We start from the raw sequence: 4,965 nt of genomic DNA, 5'->3' as shown, positions 1-4,965 counted from the left end.
GCACCAATGTAAACAATTGTTTTGGCTCGAGGTGGCGGATTCAGAGGATCCAGAGGAGCCAGAGGATATTATCGAGCAGGAACCACCGGAGATATCCTTGCATGCTATTACCGGGCAGAAATCACCTAACACAATTCAAGTCCGAGCTCATGTCATCGACCGAGAATTGGTGGGACTAGTCGACACGGGAAGTACACACAATTTTTTGAGTTTGACAGCCACACAACTCCTCCATCTCCAGATACACCCTCATCCGATAGCCACCGTCTCAGTGGCCAATGGCGAGAAGGTGCCTAGCTATGGGATTAGTAACGTAGTAACTTTTTCCATTGGCTCTACTACGTTTAATGCTGAATTTTTTGTTATACCCCTGGCGGAATTTGATATGGTATTAGGCATTAAATGGTTACAAACGTTGGGGCCCATTCTGTGGGACTTTTTGGCTTTAACCATGAGCTTTGATTTGGCCGAGAGTCGGGTGCTCTTATAGGGTTGTCAGGTGGACAGGGCCCACCGCATGCACACTTTGCAGACACGGGAACAACCTGACAGTACTAGTGATGGTCTGGTTGAGTTCTCTGACCTCTTCTAGGAGCCTTCGGGATTGCCTCCCCTCAGGCACTATGAACACATGATTTGTTTGAAACCAGGATCTGAGGTATTGGTTGTGCAACCGTACCGTTACCCACACCTTTAGAAGGACGAGATAGAGCGTCAGTGCTAGGAGATGTTGAAACAGGGTCTTATGCATCCCAGTCGCTCCATGTTCTCTTCACCCGTCTTACTTGTGAAGAAACATGCTGGGACATGGAGATTCTGCATGAATTATCGGGAGTTGAACGTGCAGACGGTGAAAGACAAGTTTCCGATTCAGGTAGTGGATGAGCTCCTGGATGAGTTACATGGGTCGTGGTTATTCACTAAACTCGACCTCCATTCGGGATACCATCAGGTCCGGATGCACCCCTTTGATATCGAGAAGACGGCATTCCACATGCATCATGACCACTTTGAGTTCGTCGTCATGCCGTTCGGGTTATCCAATGCACCCTCCACTTTTCAAGCTTTGATGAACGAGGTATTTAGACTTATCTTCGAAAATTTGTTCTTGTGTTTTTCGATGATATTCTTATATATAGCAAGTCGGTTGAGGAGCACTTGGCACACTTGAGGATTTTTTTCGACTTGTGACAAGCACATTAGCTCTATTTAAAACATTCCAAGTGTTCTTTATCGGCTTCACATGTGGGTTATCTGGGACACATAATCTCACAGGAGGGGTTTATAGTGGATCCCGATAAGATCCGAGTTATTCATGAGTGGCCGATGCCACAGTCTTGTTCTGCATTACGGGATTTTTTGGGTCTTGCGGGCTCCTACCGCAAATTTATTCAGAACTATGGGCCGATGGCAGCACCATTGACCAGTCTGCTCAAGAAAAACTCCTTTATTTGGAGTGAGGAGGCCACCAAGTTGTTTGTGGCACTAAAAGCTGCCCTCGCAGCCGTACTAGTATTGCAACTTCCCAACTTTGATGAATTGTTCATGGTAGAGTGCGACGCTTCGGGCGTGGGCATTGGGGCCATTTTACAGCAGCTGAGCCATCCTATTGTGTATTTTAGTAGACAGTTGGCAATCCGCCATCACAAGCTGGCAGCCTATGAGCACGAATTGATTGGGTTGGCCAAGGCGTTCCAAAATTGGAGGCTTTATCTCTAGGGCTAGGCGTTTCTCATACGCACGGATCACTATAGCCTTAAATTCCTACTAGAACAGCGTTTGACGACATTGCCACAGCAGCACTGGATTAGTAAGCTGTTGGGGTTTGACTTCTTTGTGGGATATCGTGCGAGGAGATTGAATAAGGTGGCAGATGCCTTGTCACGATGTTTTGAGGATCAACAGTCTGTCTATTCGATCAGCCTGCTGAGATTTCTCATCCTGGACTTGGTGAGAGATGCACATGCCATTGACCCTACACTATAGGAACTGCATCAGAAGATTTCGGAAGGGACAATGAATTCGAAGCGGTCCATCCTAGATTCACTTATTTATTACAAGTAGCAGCTTTTCCTTCCACCTGAGTCCGAGTTGATTCCAACTATTCTCTTGGCCTACCATGAAAGTACACATGAGAGGATACAGAAGACCTTGCACAGAATTCGAGCTGATTTTTACTGGCAAACCATGAAGCCCTCTATTGCAACTTATGTGGGCGACTATCAGGTCTGTCAGGGCAACAAAGCCGAGCACTTGAATCCAGCTGGTCTTCTCCAGCCTCTGGCCCTTCCTACGCAGGTTTGGGACGACATTTCGATGGATTTTGTGGAAGGTCTACCCCTGTCCTCCGGCAAATCCGTACTTTTCGTGGTTGTTGATAGATTCTCCAAGTAGGGACATTTTATACTGCTGGCTCATCCTTATACAGCAACACGGGTTGCTCAGAATTTCCTAGAGCAGATAATCCGCTTACATGGCATTCCAGAATCCATTGCAAGTGACAGAGATGCAGTTTTCATGAGCACCTTTTGGCGGGAACTTTTTCGCTTGAATGGGACTAAATTGAAGTTCTCCTCCGCCTATCATCCGCAGACAGGTGGGTAGACAGAGGTGGTGAACCTCACCATCGATATGTATCTATAGTGCTTGGTGGGTGATCGTCTACGACAATGGGTTCAATGGCTTCCGTGGGCCGAATACTGTTACAACACTACGTTCCACTCTGCCTTGCAATCCACTCCTTTCCGGGTTATATGTGGTCGGGATCCACCTCGCCTTCTCTCATACAACCCAGGGTCCACCCACATGGACGCGATTGATCAGGCACTCATGGATCGGGATCTGGTGCTATAGATCGGGATCTGGTGCTATAGAATATCACAGAACGGCTACGACACGCCCAAGTTCAGATGAAGGATGTCTACAACAAAGGCCACCGTCAGTAGTCTCTTGTGGGACCTCCACGACATAAGCTCTCTCCCAGATTTTTCGGGCCATTTCCCATTCTTCGACGCATGGGACCAGTCGCCTATCAACTCATATTATCGGACACGGCCACACTTCATGATGTGTTTCATGTCTCACTTTTGAAGCCACATTCTGGGGCGCTGCCTACATCGTCTCCATTCCTACCACCAGTTGATAACGGCGAGGTTATTCTTACCCCTACTACAGTGTTACGTGCTCGACTGACCAATGACCATTGGAAGATTCTCATTCAGTGGACGGAAACTGACCCCAACGCTGCAACATGGGAATGTGTGGACATCTTCAAACAAGTCTACCCAGCTTTTGAGCTTGAGGACAAGCTCTTTCTCCAGGGGGAGGCAGATGTTGTGGACTCAATAGCACACTGAGTCACACAACGAAGGAGGCAACAACAACTCACTCAATAGGATTTATTTCTTATATTATTTTGAGTAGGATTTATTTCTTATATTGTTTTAAGTAGGAGTTATTTCTAATTACTTTTATATGTAGGGGCATTATGGGAATTATTGTAACCCTGACCCTAAAACTCCATGACGTGATCTATTTAAAGGAAAGAATGAATGAAATAGAGAAGCTTTGAGATTTTAGACTAACCTAGTGTAAACAGGCTGAGATCACCTCTTGATCTCGAGTTTAGGGTTTACTCCAAAAATTCAACTTATCCTTCACCCTCCATCCTCATCCATATTCGTCCATCTTCATCCTTCATCATCCATAGTTGGAAGAGGAGCTTCTTGCCCCTTTTCCGAGCTCAAAGAGAGGGTCTTCCCTCCTCATCAGCGTCAACAACAATCAAGGGTTTCTAACCCTCTTGACGAGCAGAAAAGTAGGGAGCTTTCTGCTTGTTCACGTGAAGAAGGGGTGTTGCTGCTCCTAGCTTGGCGCCAACAAGGAAGGAGAGAAGAATTAATCCATTCATGTGGGCCAAGGCTTCTACAAGCCAGGCTGAGCATTTCAGCATGAGCAACAATCAAAATCAGGGTTGAAACCCTGATTTTCGTGAACAATAAAAATATATCTCTTCAATTTCTTCTCCACGTGAATTTTTTGCATTCTAGCTATAAATTTAGCACTAGAGTGGGTTCATAAAAAGGGAGACTGATCACGTGTGGAAGATCAGTCAAAGAAGGGATCTTTAACCCTCCTTACCGAGTCCAACAACTCAGTACCAGTGCTGGATTCACAAATCTCATGCCGTGTTACTCGATCCATGACCCGGGACCGTAACCGAGTATGAGACGGAGGATGAAGCTATGGTTTGGCCAAGACTGTACAAGTTCAGTGCATAGCAATAGCAGCGACGAGCATGGCAAAGTGCAATGGCATAGCCCAGAAGGGCGCACGCATATGGCCGGCTCGACAGCAGCTGCAGAGGAAGAAGATGCGCAACCACCCCAGTAGCCCGGCAGGTGGGTCGAAATGGGGTTGCAGCTAACAGACGCGCAGGCAGGTCGAAATGGGGTTGTGCACGACAAGGACTCCAAGCGTATCCGCAGGCGCGTGTGTGACAGGGAAATCCAGGTGCATCCGCAGGTGCGCATGCGACTAGGACTCCGAGCGCATCCAGAGCCGCGCGAAGTGGGGTTGCACATTCAAAGGCACCCGCGCGACCAGGACTCCAGATGCGCGTGCGACCAGGGCGCCTCCGTCTCCAAAATTCAAACTTTCTGGAATTGGTGGGTGTCTGGGCATCTTTAGAGATTTCTAAGGGCCAGGGACGGAAGTTGGTGTGTTTCTGAGTATTTCTAGGCCTTCTAAAGGCCAGGGGAGGAGGCTATAAATAGAGGGGCCTCTCCCATTGTAAAACATTCAGGATATTCTTAGCATTCTTGTCTTTTCAAGTATATAGAGAGAGATTTTAGCCTTTGGCCTTCAAGAGTGTTTGGCCACCCTTTGTAACATTGTCTTCTCAATACAAAGTTGGTTTTTCTCTTCCATATCTTTGGTCTTTCCGTTGTCCTTTTGTCTTGCTAC

Source organism: Aristolochia californica, unplaced genomic scaffold (genome assembly GCF_029961685.1).
Source record: "Aristolochia californica isolate CCGP_79_NKW_82.1479 unplaced genomic scaffold, dmAriCali1.0.hap1 SCAF_12, whole genome shotgun sequence".
In the NCBI taxonomy this organism is placed as follows: domain Eukaryota; kingdom Viridiplantae; phylum Streptophyta; class Magnoliopsida; order Piperales; family Aristolochiaceae; genus Aristolochia; species Aristolochia californica.
The sequence above is the reverse complement of the archived record's forward strand: the minus strand, read 5'-3'. Positions refer to the sequence as shown.